Here is a 20,888-nt window from a genome sequence, read left to right as displayed (position 1 = left end):
ATTTGCAATGTGAAATTTAACTTTCAAAAAGATCACTATCTCTATGTGGAAAGTTGGTGACATGGATGTGTAGAGATCACTATATATATATATATTTTCTTTTTTCTTTTTTTCCCCCCGAGATGGAGAGTATTGTTCTGTCACTCAGGCTGGAGTGCAGTGGTGCAATCTCGGCTCACTGCAACCACCACCTCCTGGGTTCAAGCAATTCTCTTGCCTCAGCCTCCTGAGTAGCTGGAGTTACAGGTCCACACCACTGTACCTAGCTAATTTTTGTATTTTTAGTAGAGACGGGGTTTCACTGTGTTGGCCAGGCTGGTCTTGAATTCCTGACCTCCTGATCCTCCCACCTCAGCCTCCCAAAGTGCTGCAATTACATGCGTGAGCCACCGTGCCTGGTGAGACCAGTTATATTTTAGACAACCCTTTTGATAACTTAAATATTTACTTAACATGGGTCATAAGAGAGGGTAATATAAAAGAGAACCCCAGGCTTCTGAAAAACAAAACAGAACAGCTGTGCATGCTTTGACACTATGATTAAACCAACAAACCAACTCTCCACAAACTAAGTATATGGTATGCTAACTACATAGAAAAGATATGGGCCTTTGTATGCCTCCCTCAACCAGTTCCCTTTCAATTTCTTAATTTGAGCCTTTACTCAGGAGGTTTTTATACAGTGGACAGAATATCATCTTGTCATATTTTTTTCCCCACCAAGAAATCAAAGCGCAAAGGGAAATTTGACAAATTAGAACTAATGATATACAAAGAGAGGGTAATGTTCATGTTGATGCCTCTAATACAAATGTGGGACACTAAGTTAAATGATGGCAACTTAAGGTTATTTGTGATACTACATGGACTCAGAATATATTCACTTGTGATTTTTGGTAAAAAATAAGAATGCCATAGAATTACATTTAATGTATTCTACGTACTAGCCTATAAATTCCCTCTCCTATTGTGACTTCTTAATATAGCTGTGATATTTTTAGAGACTCAGTCATGATTTTCAGCCAGAAACTGAAAAGGTTCTTCCCATGATTTTCCAAACACAAAGTAGATAAACCTTTGTAAAAAAAACTAATCCATTGGATGTATATAAAAACTATGTCATCCTAGTAAATTACGTAAGTTTAATTTAATTTTTTGCTTCTTATTCATCTTTTCAGCACCCTAGTGAACAACTCAACATTATTTTCAGCTTTGTTCAGGTTGCTGTAAAATTACCCAGTGCTTGCTATAAAATTCTACAAGGTGACATCCCCTGGAGGCCTCATATTACAGATTTAAGGAATCATGTAATTTTCCTTAATCAAAATTAGCCCTTCCCTTATTTCATTTGCTCAAAGCTTCTTTCTCTCATTTCATAATGTGTGACAATTAGAAAAGAACTAAATCTCAGGATTTGAAAAAATTGTAATGCATTTTAAAACTCTATTCTCAGTGATTCCTTTATGAGTACATCTACTGCTAGGAATTGAAACTATAAGAGAAAGAAGATAGTGAAGATATCGTGGGGAGGATAGTTTTTGCTTTAAAGTTGATAATTGGATACAGTGTGTGTGTGTGTGTGTGTGTGTTGTTTTTGCTTTGTGATTGTTATACGAATTGGCATGGTTCAGCTATTGCTATATTATTAAGAAATTAAATAAGCCACATTCTGGACAGAGAGAATAAGTGGAATGAGTGTCTCTAAAAGATCATCAATAAAGCCCTACCAATTATTCAGTAAGCAAATATAATCTTGGAACAGAAATCAACCTTATTTTTGATCAAGAAATGAAGTCTTGTACAGTACATGTGGGTTTGCATCCCAGATATTAAAAAAGAAGGAATTGCTGTGAGATGCCTGAAAAATATAACTAGCCCATTGCAGCTATCTCCCTTTCCTGAACATCCATAGAATATTAATAGGCTTGCAAACTCTAGTTATAACCCATTTGTTGTGCCTTATCAGCAAGGTTGTTATTAACTTCTTAAATTCACTTCACTTCCTTCTTAATATTTTGCAAAGCGTTTATATTTATGCCTTCCCTCTCTTCAATATGCTGAATGAACAAGTATTTTTTTCATAGTAGAGAGTATTATAAGCACAGTGGTATCCATAAGGGGCAGGTATAATGTGACAGCAGTGTTCCAACCAGGAAAGCCCTCAAGTGAAAATAAAATGTAGGCCTTCAGCTGTAAGTGCTGTGGGTGTGCATCCCCTGCTTCTGAGGATATTCTGCTCCCAAAGCAAAGATTGGAATTTCTGAGTTTGTTTTCTAAGAGTATCTTGCAGGGGCTTTTGTGTTCCACCTGGATTTGGAGGCTGTCATAAGTCTCCCTGAAGCTCTCTCCTTTGATTGGCTGAGAAGGACCCCTTGGCTGAGTTCGAGTTACCCAGTCAATTATTTTCTGGGAGTTGTGATCTAGGAACTGGGTTGAGTTTGCTTTCAATTTGCTCAATTTCAGAAAAAATACAATACTTAATGATTTCACTGTTGCCTCCTACGTTGTTCTTTTCTGAAAGAGCTGGAGACTAAGTTCTAAAACAATCAAAAAGCAGTGAATTTTTATACTTCTCCTTGGTGTAGAAAACTGTCTGTGAAGCTTTCTGTTGCATAGTTTGTTGATATTGTTTATTACGTAAAGAGTAAAGTATAATTTCTGGAACACTGGCCAGGAAGGAAAAAAGAATCATTTCAGAACCGTCAGGATCTGCTGTACTGAACTTCTCTCACTGCTCTACCTTAAACGTGCCATTATCCCTTCTCACTTCCAGGGCTTGGCAATGCTGTTTCCTCCACTCTCCGCCCGCCCTCTTTCCTAGACACCTTCTGATCATTATTAATGCTCATAAGCACTTCTTTACTGCTTTGAATACCATTTGTATTAGTTTCCTAGGGCTCTCATAACAAAGAACCACAAACCTTGTAGCATAAAGCAACAGAAACTTACCCTCTTACAGTTCTGGAGGCCAGCCAAAATCAAGGTGTCAGCAGTGCCACACTCCCTACAGAGACTCAGGAGGAAAATCTGTTCCTTACCTCTTCCATATCATTCTGCCCCTGGCCCCTCTCAAATCTCATGTCCACACATTTCAAAACCAATCATGCCTTCCCAATGGTCCCCCAAAGTCTTAACTCATTACAGTATTAATTCAAAAGTCCACAGTCCAAAGTCTCATCCAAGACAAGGCAAGTCTCTTCTGCCTATAAGCCTGTAAAATCAAAAGCAAGTTAGTTACTTCCTAGATACAAAGGGGGTACAGGCATTGGGTAAATACAGCTGGTTTAAATTGGAGAAAATGGCCAAAACAATGGGGCTACAGACTCCATGCAAGTCAGAAATCCAGTGGGACTGTCAAATCTTAAGGCTCCAAAATGATATCTCTTGACTCCAGGTCTCACGTCCAGGTCACGCTCATGCAAGATATGGGTTCCCATGGTCTTGGGCAGCTCTGCCCCTGTGGCTGTGCAGGGTACAGCCTCCCTCCTGGCTGCATTCCAGGCAGACATTGAGCGTCTGCTGCTTTTCCAGACACACAGAGCAATCTGTCAGTGGATCTACCCTCTGGGGTCTAGAGGACAGTGTCCCTCTTCTCACAACTCCACTAGGTGGTGCCCCAGTACAGACTTTGTGTGGGGGCTCCAACCCCACATTTTCCTTTCACATGGCCCTAGCAGAGGTTTTTCATGAGGGACCCACCCCTGCAGCAAACTTTGCCTGGGCATCCAGACATTTCCATACATCCTCTGAAATCTGGTTGGAGGTTCCCAAACCTCAATTCTTGACTTCTGTATACTCGCAGGCTCAACACCACATGGGAGCTGCCAAGGCTTGGGGCTTGCACCTTCTGAAGCCATGGCTCGAGCTGTACCTTGGCCAATTTTAGCCATAGCTGGAGTTGCTGGGATGCAGGGCACCGAGCCCTTAGGCTGCACACACACTGCACGGGGACCCTGGACCTGGCCCACAAAACCATTTTTTCCCTCTAGGCCTCCAGGCCTGTGATGGGAGGGGCTGCTGTGAAGACTTCTGACATGCCCTAGAGATATTTCCTCTATTGTCTTGGGGATTTACTTTTGGCTTCTCATTACTTATGCAAATTTCTACAGTCGACTTGAATTTCTCCTCAGAAAATGGAATTTTCTTTTCTATCACATTGTCAGGCTGCAAATTTTCTAAACTCTTATGCTTTCCTTCCCTAATAACTGAATGCTTCTAACAGCAAACAGGTCACATCTTGAATGTTTTGCTGCTTAGAAATTTCTTCTGTGAGATACTCTAAATCATCTCTCTCAGTTTCAAAGTTCCACAGATCTCTAAGGCAGGGGCAAAATGCCACCAGTCTCTTTGCTAAAACATAACAACAGTCATCTTTATTCCATTTCCCAAAAAGTTCCTCATTTCTGTCTGATACCACCTCACTCTGGATTTCATTGTCTGTATCATTATTAGTATTTTGGTCAAAGCCATTCAACAAGTCTCTAGGGAGCTCCAAACTTTTGCACATTTTCCTGTCTTCTTCTGAGCCCTCCAAATTCTGCCTTTACCCAGTTCCTAAGTCACTTTCACATTTTGGGGTATCTTTTCAGCAACACCCCACTCTACTGGTACCAATTTATTAGTCCACTTTCATGCTACTGATTAATACATACCCATGACTGGGTAGTATACAAAAGGAAGAGAGGTTTAATGGACTTACTGTTCCACATGGCTGGGGAGGCCTTGCAACCATGGCGGAAGGCAAGGAGGAGCAAGTCACATCTTACATGGATGATAGCAGGCAAAGAGAGAGATTGTGCAGGGAAACTCCCATTTTTAAAACCATCAGATCTCATGAAACTTATTCATTGTCATGAGAACAACATAAGAAAGACCTGCCCCCATGATTCAGTTACCTCCCACCAGGTCTCTCCCACAACACATGGGAATTCAAGATGAGATTTGGTTGAGGACACGGCTAAACCATATCAATTACTGAGTATGTAACCTCTCAATCTTATGATATATATTTGATATTCTCTTATATTCAATTTCCATTGACTGTACACTTTCAGACTAATAGATTCACTATAGCATAATCAGCTTGGTGCTTTTAAATAGAAAAGTAATTCATATTAAAAATGATAGATTTTTAAAGCCTCTAATTATTTTAGTATCATCAAGTACCTTTTTGTTAACCAGATTTTATTATTATGTATATTTAATCTATAAGATGTAAAAGAAGAGAATAGACAATATTCAATAGAACAAAATACAGATGAGTATCAGTAGTGACATCTGTTTGAAAAAAATGGACATTTAATTTAAGTCATTTAGTTCCATGATCTGGAAATAGCATCCGTATTTCCTGGACATACCAATGTAAGGTGAATGAAAGGATTAGGCAGCAGGCAGTCTTAGAACATATCCACATTCTATGCCCCACTTCTTGAAGACATACTCAAGTAATTAAAAAATCCAGGAGAATATAAACCCAATTTCCCCAATGAAAACAATAACTGTTTGAAAAGTGGGGATTGTAATAGCATGCATGTATAATATGATTTGTAACAAATAGTGGTAAGAAGTCTCATACTATAGAGAAAATGGGCATTAAGAAAAATCCAAATGGAAATACAAGAACCTGCTACTAGATAAGAGATTTACACCAACAAAGCACATTTTTCTTTAAAAATTCTCATGTATTAAGGGACATTTTCCACAATGTGACTATCCAAAACCTGCCTAGATAAAATGCATTTTTAATAGTTCTGCCTAGATGATGACACATTCACAAAGTGAAATGTTAATTATTTATCAAAGTGTTTGGTCCACTTGACACAAGCTAAGAAAATTGTAAAAAGTACTTCCAATGTTTTCAAAAATCAAATGTAAGATCCAATTTTATATATATGTTTATGGTCTCTTGGTAAGGAAAGGACCATTTGAATGACTGAAGGTTTAGAGGCTACATAATGCACTTAACTTAAACTGAAAGCTGCTATGTTCCCATCTTTAAGGCAAGACAGTTACGTGAATGTGAGCAAGTTCTTTAATACTGTCATGCCACATGATAGAATGTTAAAATTGAAAAAGGAATCTAAACTTATCTTGCCAACTACCAACTTAATGTCCAGCCATCAACAGGGATTTGAAACTCCAGTGTCTCAATGGTTAACAAGTGACAGAAACGTATAAATGTGTATAATGGCTGTATGTAACAAATGATAAGGCTATTGGCTAATTCAAGTCTATATGTTTTGCTTAATATTATTCAATATGACATTGTCATATGCATTGTTGGCCAAATCCTTGCACTGCTCTGTAACATTTTGTTTGGTGGTTGTACAGCCTCTGTGCTACATACAAAAATACAAAATACTAGGATTCTGTTTGCCATTGAATATTTTACAATTGTTTTAATGAATACGTGAAACAGAAAAAGAAAGCTATCTACCAAAGTAGCTGAAATCCTTTAATAAAACACATGTGTCAGGCTAAGCGTCGTCTTAGTGTACTTCTAGATCTACATTTCCCATTTCTAGAGCATTGCTACCACACCCCCAAATGTGGTCCCTGGACCAGGCAGCAGCATCATCACTGGGAACTTGTTAGAAATGAGAAACCTGAAAAACCTGCCACCATAGACCACCTGATTCAGAAAGTGCATTTTAACAAGATATTCAGGTAATTTTTATGAATCTTTAAAATTTGAGAAGCCTTATACTAAAAGATGTGATATAAAAATTAGATTTGACCAGGCATGGTGGCTCATGACTGTAATACCAGCATTTTGTGAGGCCCAAGTTGTGCAGATCACCTGAGGTCAGCAGTTTGAGACCAGCCTGGCCAATATGGCAAAACCCTATCTCCACTAAAAATACACAAATTAGCCGGGCGTGGTGGCAGGAGCCTGTAGTACAAGCTACTTGGGAGGCTGAGGCATGAGAATCGCTTGAACCTGGGAGGAAAAAGTTGCAGTGAGACAAGATTGTGCAACTGCTCTCCAGCCTGGGCAACAGACTGAGACTCTGCATCAAAAAGAAAAAAAAAGAAAAAAAGAAATTAGAGTTAACCTACTGAGAAATAAATTATCTTTTCATATTTGTATAAAGAATTGAGAAGAATGTATATTCTGTTGATTTGGGGTGGAGAGTTCTGTAGATGTCTATTAGCTCTGCTTGGTCGAGAGCTGAGTTCAAGTCTTGAATATCCTTGTTAATTTTCTGTCTTGTTGATCTGTCTGATATTGACAGAGGGGTGTTAAAGTTTCCCACTATTATTGTGTGGGAGTGTAAATCTCTTTGTAGGTCTCTAAGAACTTGCTTTATGTATCTGGGTGCTCCTGTATTGGGTGCATATATGTTTAGGATAGTTAGCTCTTCTTGTTGCATTGATCCCTTCGCCATTATGTAATGCCCTCTTTGTCATTTGATCTTTGGTGGTTTAAAGTCCGTTTTATCAGAGACTAGGATTGCAACCCTTGCTTTTTTTTTTTTGCTTTTCATTTGCTTGGTAAATATTCCTACATCCCTTTATTTTGAGCCTATGTGTGTCTTTGCACGTGAGATGGGTCTCCTGAATACAGCACACTGATGGGTCTTGACTGTTTATCAAATTTGCCAGTCTGTGCCTTTTAATTGGGGCATTTAGCCCGTATACATTTAGGGTTAATATTGTTATGTGTGAATTTGATCCTGTCTTTATGATGCTAGCTGGTTATTTGGCCCATTAGTTGATGCAGTTTCTTCATAGTGATGATGGCACCATATAGCACTTATTCTAAAATCAACCACATAATTGGAAGAAGAACACTCCTCAGCAAATGCAAAAGAACAGAAATCATAACAAACAGTCTCTCAGACCATAGTGCAATCAAATTAGAACTCAGGATTAAGAAACTCACTCAGAACTGCACAACTAAATGGAAACTGAAGAACCTGCTCCTGAATGACTACTGGGTAAATAACAAAATTAAGGCAGAAACAAATAAGTTCTCTGAAACCAATAAGAACAAAGACACAACATACGAGAATCTCTGGGACACAGCTAAAGAAGTATTAAGAGGGAAATTTATAGCACTAAGTGTCCACAGGAGAAAGCAGGAAAGCTCTAAAGTCGACACCCTAACATCACAATTAAAAGAACTAGAGAAGCAAGAGCAAACAAACTCAAAAGCTAGCAGAAGACAATAAATAAGTAAGATCAGCGCAGAACTGAAGGAGATAGAGACACACACACACAAAAACCCTTCAAACAATCAATGAATTCAGGAGCTGGTTTTTTGAAAAGATTAACAAAATAGACCACTAGCCAGACTAATAAAGAAGAAAAGAGACAAGAATCAAATAAACACAATGAAAAATGATAAAGGGGAGATTACCACTGATCCCACAGAAATACAAACTATCTTCAGAGAATACTATAGACACCTCTATGCAAATAAATGAGAAAATCTAGAAGAAATGGATAAATTCCTGGATACATACACCCTCCCAAGACTAAACCATGAAGAAGTCAAATCCCTGAATAGACCAATAACAAGTTCTGAAACTGAGGTCGTAATTAATTGCCTAGCAATCAAAAAAAGTCCAGGGCCAGACACAGTCACAGCTGAATTCTCCCAGAATTACAAATTGGAGCTGAAACCATTCCTTCTGAAAGTATTACCAACAATAGAAAAAGAGGGACTCCTTCCTAACTCATTTTTTGACTCCAGCATCACCCTAATACCAAAACCTGGCAGAGACACAGCAAAAAAAGGAAATTTTAGGCCAATATCCCTGATGAACATCAGTGTAAAAATCCTCAATAAAATACTGGCAAACCAAATCCAGCAGCACAATAAAAAGCTTATCCACCATGATCAAGTCGGTTTTATCCCTGGGATGCAAGGCTGGTTCAACATGGGCAAATCAATAAATATAATCCATCACATAAACAGAAACAATGACAAAAACCACATGATTATCTCAATAGATGCAGAAAAGACCTTTGATAAAATTCAACACCCCTTCATGCTAAAAACACTCAATAAACTAGGTATTGCTGGAATGTATCTCAAAATAACAAGAGCCATTTATGACAAACCCACAGCCAATATCATATTGAATGGGAAAAAGCTGGAAGTATTCCCTTTGAAAACTGGCACAAAACAAGGATGTCCTCTCTAACCACTCCTATTCAACATATTATTGGAAGTTCTGGGCAGGGCATTCAGGCAAGAGAAAGAAATAAAGCATATTCAAATCGGATGAGAGACAGTCAAATTATCTCTGTTTGCAGATGACATGATCCTATGTCTAGAAAACCCCATCATCTCAGCCCCAAAACTCCTTAAGCTGATAAGCAACTTCAACAAAGTCTTAGGATACAAAATCTATGTGCAAAAATCACAAACATTCCTATACACCAATAATAGACAAACAGAAAACCAAATCATGAGTGGAATCCCATTCACAATTGCTACAAAAAGAATAAAATACCTAGGAATACAACTTACAAGGGAGGTGAAGGACCTCTTCAAGGGGAATACAAACCCCTGATTGAGGAAATAAGATAGGATACAAACAAATGGAAAAACATTCCATTCTCATAGATGGGAAGAATCAATATCATGAAAATGGATATAATGCCCAAAGTAATTTATAGATTCAGTGCTATTTCCATCAAGCTACCATTGACTTTCTTTACATAATTAGAAAAAAACTACTTTAAACTTCATATGGAACCAAAAAAGAGCCCATATAGCCAAGACAATCCTAAGCAAAAATAACAAAGCTGGAGGCATGACACTACCTGACTTCAAACTATACTACAATGCTACAGTAACCAAAACAGCATGGTACTGGTACCAAAACAGATATATAGACCATTGGAACAGAACAGAGGCCTCAGAAATAATCACACACATCTACAACCATCTGATCTTTGACAAACCTGACAAAAACAAGCAATGGGGAAAGGATTCCCTATTTAGTAAACGGTGTCGGGAAAACTGGCTAGCCATATGCAGAAAACTGAAACTGGACCCCTTCCTTACACCTTATAAAAAATTAGCTCAAGATGGATTAAAGATTTAAACATAAGCCCTAAAATCATAGAAACCCTAGAAGAAAACCTAGGCAATACCATTCAGGACATAGGCATGGGCAAAGACTTAATGACTAAAACACCAAAAGCAGTGGTAACGAAAACCAAAATTGACAAATGGGATCTAATTAAACTAAAGAGCTTTTGCACAGCAAAATAAACTATCATCAGAGTGAACAGGCAACCTACAGAATGGGAGAAAATGCTTGAAATCTATCCATCTGACAAAGGGCTATTGTCCAGAATCTACAAAGAACTTAAACAAATTTACAAGAACAAAACAAACAACCCTATCAAAAAGTGGGCAAAGGATATGAACAGACACTTTTCAAAAGAAGACATTTATACAACCATCAAACATATGAAAAAAAAGCTCATGATCACTGATCATTAAAGAAGTGCAATCAAAACCACAATGAGATAGCATCTCATGCCAGTTAGAATGATGATCATTAAAAAGTCAGGAAACAACAGTTGCTGGAGGGGATGTGGATAAATAGGAATGCTTTTACACTGTTGGTGGGAGTGTAAATTAGTTCAACCATTTTGGAAGACAGTGTGGTGATTCTCAAGGATCTAGAACTAGAAATACCATTTGATCCAGTAATCGCATTACTGGGTATATACCCAAAGGATTATAAATCATTCTACTGTAAAGACACATGCACACGTATGTTTATTGCAGCACTATTCACAATAGCAAGGACTTGGAACCAACCCAAATGTGCATCATTGTTAGACTGGATAAAGAAAATGTGGCACATATACACCATGGAATACTATGCAGCCATAAAAAAGAATGAGTTCATGTCCTTTTCAGGGACATGGATGAAGCTGGAAACCATCATTCTCAGCAAACTAACACAGGATCAGAAAACCAAACACTGCATGTTCTCACTCATAAGTTGGAGTTGAACAATGAGAACATATGGGCACAGGGAGGGGAACATCACACACAGGGGCCTGTCAGGGGGTGGGGGGCAAGGGGAGGGATAGCATTTGGAGAAAAACCTAATATAGATGGTGGGTTGATGGGTGCAGCAAACCACCCTGGCACATGTATACCTATGTAACAAACCTGCATGTACTGCACATGTATCCCAGAACTTGAAGTATATATAAAAGAAGAAGAACTGAGAAATGAGACATTGTAGAACTTATGGAATCTTCGTTGCTTCAAAGTTTCAGAATTGTTTCTTTAGCTTTCTCGTGTGGATTAAGCACACTCTTTCCAAAAGTAAAAGGAATAGACTGCATGACCTCTTAGTTGTGGTCCAGCCCTGCATTCTTAGGATCACCTGTGTTAGCTTGAAACTCCGTGTTGTTTTAAATAGCTGTATTCACATAATGGATTTCAATTTCTTCCTTTCCTTGAGGGGGTGGGAAAAGGTTGTAAGTTCAGCTTCCATTTACACAAAACAATTTAAGCTGAACACTCCACAAGACTATTGGCTTTAAGAAAAAGTATTTCCCAAGCATTGTAGATAAAAATAAATATTCTTGGTAAATATGAGTTCAGACCACGGATGAAATAAATGCTTTTTATTCATTAGTCAGTTTATAAGCCTTAAATGGAACTCTTAGCATACTTTCTCAGTTCTGATTCTTTTAGGATAAATTTGTGCATATAATTTGTAAATCCTCTGCAGAAAAATATTTTCAGGTACTTCTGAAACACATTCTTTTAGTATTAAACACAAGAAAATCTTGAATATTTCCTTTAAAAGGTGAGTATGCTGTCTTATTTTAAACATTCACTGGAGAAGTACTCAATTCTAGGTAAATAATCACCTCATCAATCAAGTGTTACTATTTAGGATTAAATTTGCAAATGTACCATTTTGTGTCATTAAACATGTTTAGCATGCTGTTTTCCTCTATAAGCCCCCATTTCCCAGCATAGTGCTTAAGGTTACATGCATAAGAAATGTTTCAAAGTGAATAAAGATGGCCCAAACTCACCTCTTTACTCTTGCATCGAAATACTTCTTCTTATTGGTGTGTTATGTATACTGTATTAGAAAATGAACCTCAACCTTCTTGTCATACTGAGAGGAGACTATCTAATAAAAAGTAAATTCATTCAAGACGATCAATCCATATTCATGTAATTATAACTTTTAGAAAATCCTCTAAGTAGGCTGGGCGTGGTGGCTCATGCCTGTAATCCCAGCACTATGGGAGGCTGAGACGGGCGGATCACTTGAGATCAGGAGTTTGAGACCAGCCTAGCCAACACTGTGAAACCCCAAGCCAGGCGTGGTGGCAGACAACTGTAATTCCAGCCAGGCTGAGCCACAGAATTGCTTGCACCCAGGGGCAGAGGTTGCAGTGAGCTGAGATTGCACCACTGCACTCCAGCCTGGGCGACAGAGCAAGACTCTGTCTCAATAAACAAAAACAAACACAAAAAAAAAAGAAAAGAAAATCCTCTAAGTAGCCAAACATGACTGTTGCATATGGATGCTACCTCATCAGGAATTTTCTAGGAGCCAGCTGGAAAGCTGACATTTTGACCTTGCAGGCACGGTAAATCTCTTCTCTGTTATCATCTACTTGTACCAGCAGGCAGAATACTTCTTATTACTCTCCCATTTTCTCTACTTGAAACTTTTTTTTTTGAGACAGAGTCTCACTCTCTTGCCCAGACTGGAGAACAGTGGCCTGATCTCAGCTCACCACAACATCCGCCTCCCAGGCTCAAGGGATTCTCCCACCTCAGCCTCCAGAGTAGCTGGGATTACAGGTAATGCCACTACTACCTGGCTAATTTTTGTATTTTTAGTAGAGACAGGGTTTCACCATGTTGGCCAGGCTGGTCTCGAGCTCCTGACCTCAAATGATCCACCCACCTTGGCCTCCCAAAGTGCTGGGATTACAGGCATGAGCCACCTCACCCGGCCTACTTGAAACTTTCTTAACCCACAGTTTATTGGGCATTGAGGAAGAGCTATGAAAAAAGGTATTACTTTTGTGGTTGATAATAAAATTGCAGGTCAATGTTATCTTTTATGGAAAGATTGCTGTGGCTCAGCAAATTAATTTTGAAAATGGACCTTAACTTTTATCATTAAGAAAACTATTTTTGTTAAGAAAACGAAAGGTAATTTGATACTGTGACTCTCTCAAAGAATGCAAGTATTTATTCATCCTAATTCAAATATGAAGACAAGATAAAGTCATGTAAACATGAGGTGGTGAGGAAATACAACCCTGTGGGTGTGTGCATGCACACACACACACATACCCACACACACATACACACACACTCAATATTGAGAATTATGAAAATCCCAGCCACCTACTTCACTTTCTCTGTTTCTGTCTCTCAGATGATTCAGTAAAGTGAGGAAGAGAAAGTGGATTTGCACCATAGATTATAATCCACATGGTGCATATTGTGGAGTTATCTTTAGTAATAATTCAGTTACATTTGTGTTACGCACTCACTGTTTGTTGGCATGCACATACAGAGCTATCCAGTAAACACTTCGACTAGTATTGCCAATTAATATAGTGGTGTTATGGGCTGAATTTTGTCCCACCAAAAAAGATACTTTGAAGTTTTAACTCCTAGTACCACTGAATGTGATCTTATTTAAAGATAGTCTTTACATAAGTAATTCAATAAAAATGAGCTCATTAGGATTGGGCCAAATCCAATATAGCTGATACCTTAAAAAGGATAAAATTTGGACTAAAGATAGACATGCACGGAGGCAAGAAAATGTGAAGACACACAGAGAGGACATCATATGAAGGAGAAGGCAGATTGGAATGACACATCTACAAAGAAAGGAGCACCAAAGATTGCCACCAAACCACCAGAAGCTAGAAGAGAGGCACATGCCAGATCATCTCTCAAAGCTGTCAGAAGGAACCAGCCCTGCTGACACCTTCATTTCAAATTTATAATCTCCAGAAGTTGGAGACAATAAATTTCTGCCATTGAAGCCATTCAGTTTGTGATGCTTTGTTATGGTATCTCTGGGAAACACAGATGGGTTGTGATGTGTAGGATTATTTTACAGCATTAAACTAGATCTTTGGCAGACAGGAAGTTATTGAAATACAGACTTGCAAATGAATAAATGGTACCTTTTGAGAAACCAAAAATATATACAAAACTTTTAAAAACTGGCTAGTTGTCAATCTAAATTTGACTCAGATTTCCTAAAGAACTCCATAAAATCTCCTGAGATTGCATAAAAATGAACACTCAACTCTAGTTAGACCTATTAAAATGTATCAGGACCTTTTTTGACGTTGCATGGTGTTGACAATATTAAAGATTCAATATGTTCAACAGACCTAAACCAAGGCAGAGAGGTTTCTGCAAGTCTTTTCTCTTTGTTGCATTAAAAAATAATCCATGGTCGGGCACAGTGGCTCACACCTGTAATCCCAGAACTTTGGGATGCCAAGGCGGGCGGATAACAAGGTAAGGAGATCGAGACCATCCTGGCCAACATGGTAAAACCCTGTCACTACTAAAAATACAAAAAAATTAGCTGGGTGTGGTGGCACATGCCTATAATCCCAGCTACTCGAGAGGCTGAGGATGGAGAATGGCTTGAACCCGGGAGGCGGAGATTGCAATGAGCTGAAATTGCACCACTGCACTCCAGCCTGGCTACAGAGAGAGACTCTATCTCAAAAAACTAAAACAAAAACAAAAACCATGAAAAGTATGCTTTTTAGACACACTGCTTCAATATTATATTTACTAGGCTCTTGCTATGGATGAGATACAATGCTAATGACTATTTCATAACTAGTAGGCTAGATTATACTTCAGTAAGAAACAGCCCCCAAAGCTAAATAGCATATCATACCAGGAGGTTGATTTCTTCTCCAGCAGCATATCTATCATAGGTCAAGTAGAAGCTCTGCACCAGGCTTCTTCACTTCTGGTGGAAGGGCCACAAAGAAGCTACCATTTACATTTATCTTGAGAGAAAAAAAAATGGGTGTTCTGTGAAGTCTTTGCAGACAAATATTCTGATTTGAAATTGATGCAAGTCACTTCTGTTCATAAGCAATTGACCAGAACTAATCATTTGCCCCCATCCAAACATGAGGTGGCAAGGCAATGCAATCGTACCCTCCGCCCAGAAAGCAGATACTGTAAATATTTGGTAAAGAGCACTAATAGCTGTCAAAATGATTTCACTTGCATGCATTTGGAGTTACAGAATTGTGACTCTAAGCCAAGATTATATAGTTGGAAAGTGGTGCTTCTGAGATTTGGACCCTGATCTGCTTAGCTCAAGAGTTTCTAATATCAATACTATAATATTTCTATTTTTTTTTCACATCTGAGCTTTTCTATGAAAATTGAAGTTACAGTAGAAATGGAAAGATAATGAATAAAAGATAAACAGTGGAAAATGAAATGAGTAAACGTGAAAAAAATGAAATTCTACATTTCATCTATTAGTAATTTACCCTCTTCTTTGAGATTTTATTTGGTTTAATTTTCAAGATGTAAATTTTTAAATACATTTGATATTTTATATGGATAATGCATTTCATTTTTTTATTTGTACTCAGAAAAATGCTTTTTCCCCTAAAATCACATCCTGTGCCCCACAGTATTCTATGATGATATTGCTTATTTCTATGAAACAAATGACTCCCTGCAGTATTTCAGATGAGATCGTATCAGCTTTCATAAGCTGAGACAAGTAGGGGTTGTGCACAAATGAGATCTCTGAGGAAAATCTACATACTGTAAGAAAATACTTTCAGGGACTCAATAAATAACATTTGGAGGTGATTAAATTACAACAAAAAGAATTCTTCACTCTTAGCAAGCTGTTAAAATTCAACATCACAGTACTTATTTTAGATGAAATTAAACCAAAACTCTGGATTGTAACAATCTTTGTGTTCATTTTCATTTGTATAAGTTATAAAATCTCCAGGAACTAGCTAGATTTAAAAATTACAACAGAACACTAATATTTTGGTTTGCACTAATTTACTTACAACATGATAGGGGCTATTTATCCCCTCAATATTTTCTTATATTTGTATTACTAATAAAGTATTTCTGTTTCTCTCTCTCAATATAAAAGTGAGTTAAAATGAGACTATATACAGCTACCTAATCCATACTGTGAATTGCTCATACTATTAAACTATACAAATGCATCAATTAATAAAATGTTATGTGAGGACAGTTTTTAAGTCATGCCTTAGAAAGGCATTTAGATTTATTAGAATTGCCTGAATATGGGAATAGGAAAATGTAGCTCATGATATTTCTGCTTAATATGAGAAAGATCTTTATAAAATTATAATTGTCCAACAATGTAAAAGGCTTCAGTAGATAGTACTGAGCTCTAAAATCTTAGAAAGGCTTAAAGCAAAGATTTAAACATTTCCATAGAATTATTGGAGAAGGAATCATGATAGGAAACTGACCAAAGACAGATAAGTTCTGTTTCCATTCTAAGATTCTATGATTCTGCTAATCATACAATGCAAATACTCGGCAAACACCATTCAGCACTTAGCCCTTCTCATGTCTGGGCAGCCTGGCCAACCCAGAAAAAAACTTAATCAATTTCAGTAAATTCTATGAGCAAAAGATGTAGACATGGTCACCTCAAGATGTAATGTCAGTTTACCTTAGCTCTAACAAATGGAAAAACAATGACGTTGGAAGCAGGGTTTTGAACACTCTGAATCCCCACAGTAGAAGACAAAAAAAAAAAAAAATGACCAAATTAAAGTGTGCAGGGTTTGAGAAAGAGGAGGTCACATTAAATGAGAAAAAGACAGAAGGTAGAGAAAAAAACAGATTATTGAAGTTGGGAAAAAGGACATCCTACTGTCAGGTTGTACCCTGTTATCAGGCAAGTGCTTTGTGAAGAATAATGAATAAAAGATTAAAAATCCCTTTTCAAAGATCGAGCTCCTACCAGCTCCCTAGGGAGGGGAGAAAGGGACTTAGCTGTTATGATGGTAACTTTGAACATCTCAGGCACTTAGCTAGCCCCCTCCTGGGCCTAAAAGACCAAATCAAGTGCATTAAATACTTAAGTTTTAAAAGCTCTCTAAGTTTTATCCTCTGAATGTGTGGATTTTAATGGTAGCTTGACAAAGTTTAATGAACAGTTCTGGGAGGATACTCAGATATACAAAGTACATAAATGTATTTTTATTATTCACAATTTAAAGTACTAAAGTACCTCTCAAATACTGTGCCATTTTAAAAACAGCTTGTTTAGAAAAAAAATGTTATGTTATTGTAAGTCAAGAAGACGAAGATTCATGAGGGCTATAAACCCCATAAAAACAAATCTGCAAAGGCCCAAAGAAAACCCCAACATATCATTAATACATTACATAGTGCCTTTCAATTCAAATATAATGACCTCAGCACAAAGGACAAAATATATATAAGAAGAGATCGATTTATACATCATTTGAATCAAGCCACTTCTATTTGACAAATTTATCAGTGCAAGCAACAGTGTACCAGGTTAACAGAGGAAGTAGAAGACAACTTACCTCATAAATATACCAGACCCTATATAGGTAAATTGATCGATTTAATTTAAAATTGATAAAAGTGCCTCTGGAAATCATCTCTCTCTCTCTCTCTCTCTCTCTCTCTCTCTCCCCTCTCTCCTCTCCCCCCTCCTCTCTCTCTCTCCTCTCCTCTCTCTCTCTGTCCCCTCCTCTCTCTCTCTCACCTCCTCTCTCTCCCCCCTTCCCTCTCTCTCTCTCACCTCCTCTCTCTCTCCCCCCTTCCCTCTCTCTCTCTCCTCCCTCCTCTGTCTCTCCTCTTTCTCTCCTCTCTCTCTCCCCCCTTCTCTCTGCTATCTTTCTCCTCTTCTCTCTCCCCCTCTCTCCTCTCTCTCCTCTCTCTCTTCTCTCCTCTCTCCCCCCACTCCTCTCTCTCTCCTCTCCCTTCTCTCCTCTCTTTCTTCTCTCTCTCTCTCCCCACTCTCCTCTCTCTCTCTCTCTCTCTCCCACTCTATCTCTCTCTCCTGCCACCCCCAAAATGACTGGGCTTTGATAACAATATGCTGGAGGAAATGTGGAATTGGGTGTACTCTGATTTAAAGGAACATTTTTTCACAGATACTGGAAATTTGAGTATTGTTATGCATTTCCCTCAATGGTATGCCAGGACTTCGGGGGGCTAAGAGCTACAGCAAAAGACTATCTTTCTCTCTCTCAATATACAAGTGAGTTAAAATGAGACTATATACAGATACCTATATACAGATACAAAGCCTCCATATTTTAGTCAGCATAATCCTGAAACCTCCATCACCCCTGATATGTACCAGGCACATCTGCTTCTAGGTTGTCCATTGTCAAACTTCCTGCTGGAGACAATCTATCAATCAGTACAGCACAGCACTTGACCTAAGTGAGAAATCAAGCCAAACAAGTCATCACCAAGAAGCTGGCTCCAAATGTACAGCTTATTATTTATAACACTATCTAATAGGTTAAGCAAAACCATAATTGAGTTATTTTCAGTTTGTGTCTCTACAGATCGTTGTAAATATGCTTCCCATTACAACTATTCCTTAATCTTTTATTCATTATTCCCCATAAATTTGTGAACATTCGACCTCCATTAAAATAGCATTTAGAACAACAGAAAGGTGATTGAAATGGTCATTGTTGGATTTCTTTTATGCAACAGTGAGAGATGCCTTCTTTCTTTTGTGTCATCATCGTGAGCTCACACACATAAGAACTAGGTAGGATCTGGGTGATTTAAAAGACTCTTGCTATCCAATTGGAACATATTCGGACAAGGCATTTATTGATTCTTCTTTTTCTAAGTCAGTAGGGTGGCTAAAGCAAGTATCATGTGAGTTTAAATATGGTGACTACATCATAAAGAAATGTATATTTTCATTTGTTGCTTCTAAGAAGAGACAGTGAATAAAAACAATTCATCCACAGTAATTTATCTGGCAGGCATTTAACAATTGTTTACTTCAGAATTTCTATACCCTAGTTCAGTGAAGCTTGAAATCACAGTATTATTTCTCATTTGGCTCATATGTTATCTGTATGCTTGAATGTACTGATAAATGGATTTGAATGTGAACTATCAGTACTAAGTAGAAAGTTTTTTTCTTTTGCATGATTAGAGCATCTTTCATGTAAATATTCTGGGTTGTGCTAGAAAATTTTATAGAGCATGTTAGATTATTGTGTTATGCTTCTTTCTTCAGGGTTTCTGAGAAGAGGGCCCTACACTAACAGTCAAGATAACACACAGAAAAAATGTGTTTTTGTTTATGTTATGTTAGTTAATAAAATATTATATATTTTCAACAATTTTGAAGTATTTCTCTGAAGGCCGACCTCATTTCAAAGAGGTCACATTGTGTCTAAACTTCAACTTCAAATTATCAGCATGGGCTCACTTGCTCCTGCCTGCTCATTGACAACACCACCAGTCATGTAGTTACTCAAAAACTGCAGCAGCTCAAAGGTAGAAGATTCTGATGTGCGTGATTACCCCACCTTCCTTCTCCTGAGATAGGTATCATGTTATTGAGTACAAACCTATGAAACAGACTCAAAGACAAAGCAGCAAATCAGGTAAATTAGAAGAGCAGAATAGGAATAACAGTAAAATACTGAGTGTTTGAAATACTTACAAAATTGCATAGCTAGAAGGCATCTTGAATGTGATTTAGTTTAATTATCTAATTCTGTAAATAAGAAATGTAGGTCTCATATATTGAGTAAGTCAATGAAATACAAAAATAAGCTTTAGTTGGACCGGGCGCCGTGGCTCACACCTGTAATCCCAGCACTTTGGGAGGCCGAGGTGGACAGATCACGAGGTCAGGAGTTCAAAACCAGCCTGACCAACATGGTGAAACCCCATCTCTACTAAAAATACAAAAATTAGCCAGGCTTGGTGGTGTGTTCCTGTAATCCCAGCTACTCAGGAGGGTGAGGCAAGAGAATTGCTTGAACTCAGGAAACAGAGGCTGCAGTGAGCCAAGATCGGCCACTGCATTCCAGCCTGGGTGACAGAGGGAGACTCCGTCTCAAAAATAAAATAAAATAAAATGAAATAAAATAAAATAAAAAGTTTTAATTGAACAATATAAGTTGTTAAAAAAATGACAGCACCATACAACTGCCCTCAGAGAGGAGTAGCCAGGAGTTTCATACAAATTGTCCAAAGATATGTAGCAAATTAGGGCTTAATATAGTATGAGATTCATTCAGAAAGGATCAGTGTGGCACCTGATGGCTGATATATGGCAACAAAAGCACAAAACTTTTGAAGACAAGTAGCTGTGGTTCCTAATGACCCAGTGGCAATTACCCAAGCCAGTGGATAAAAATATGGGAAGCCTGGATAATTTTTCTAGAAAAACAGGTGATATGTTAGAACTCTTACAAACTAGGCTACATTTTAGGGAAGATCTTCTGTTTTAAGACAAATTTAGAATGCTGAGTGGTTTTAAGTTGGTAGGCCAGCAATACCAGCACAGAGAAAGCTGCACGAGAATAGACATTGAAATTTTCAGGAATTATTTCAGTCTTACTGATCAATTCTATTTTAATGTGGTTGTAACTTGCCTGCTCTGCATTTGTGCTTTTGTTTTTGTGCCCCATGTACTTTCATTTAAATTCCAACACTTTAAAAATCAGGAAAATTCACATTAAAACCTAGATATTTCTCTTTTCTTCTTTTTTTTTTTTTTTTGGTAGAGTCTCACTCTGTCATCACTCAGACTGGAGTACACCAGAGCAATATCAGCTTACTGTAACTTCCACTTCCCAGGTTCAAGCGATTCTCCTGCCTCATC

General features: G+C 37.9%; 1 long non-coding RNA gene across 1 annotated transcript in view; it reads right to left on the bottom strand.

Moving 5' to 3' along the window:
* The window catches only part of LOC104005192 (uncharacterized), a 40,333-nt gene extending 21,539 nt beyond the window's left edge, over positions 1–18,794 (bottom strand). The window contains exons 1-2 of the long non-coding RNA XR_008546597.2: positions 18,378–18,794; positions 14,907–15,021 (exon numbers count right to left, since the gene is read on the bottom strand). This is a non-coding gene — a long non-coding RNA (uncharacterized LOC104005192). The remainder of the gene's footprint in view (positions 1–14,906; positions 15,022–18,377) is intronic.
* Between the last annotated feature and the right edge of the window lie 2,094 nt (positions 18,795–20,888).

Source organism: Pan troglodytes, chromosome 13, assembly GCF_028858775.2.
Source record: "Pan troglodytes isolate AG18354 chromosome 13, NHGRI_mPanTro3-v2.0_pri, whole genome shotgun sequence".
In the NCBI taxonomy this organism is placed as follows: domain Eukaryota; kingdom Metazoa; phylum Chordata; class Mammalia; order Primates; family Hominidae; genus Pan; species Pan troglodytes.
This window is presented reverse-complemented; position numbering and strand designations above follow the sequence as displayed.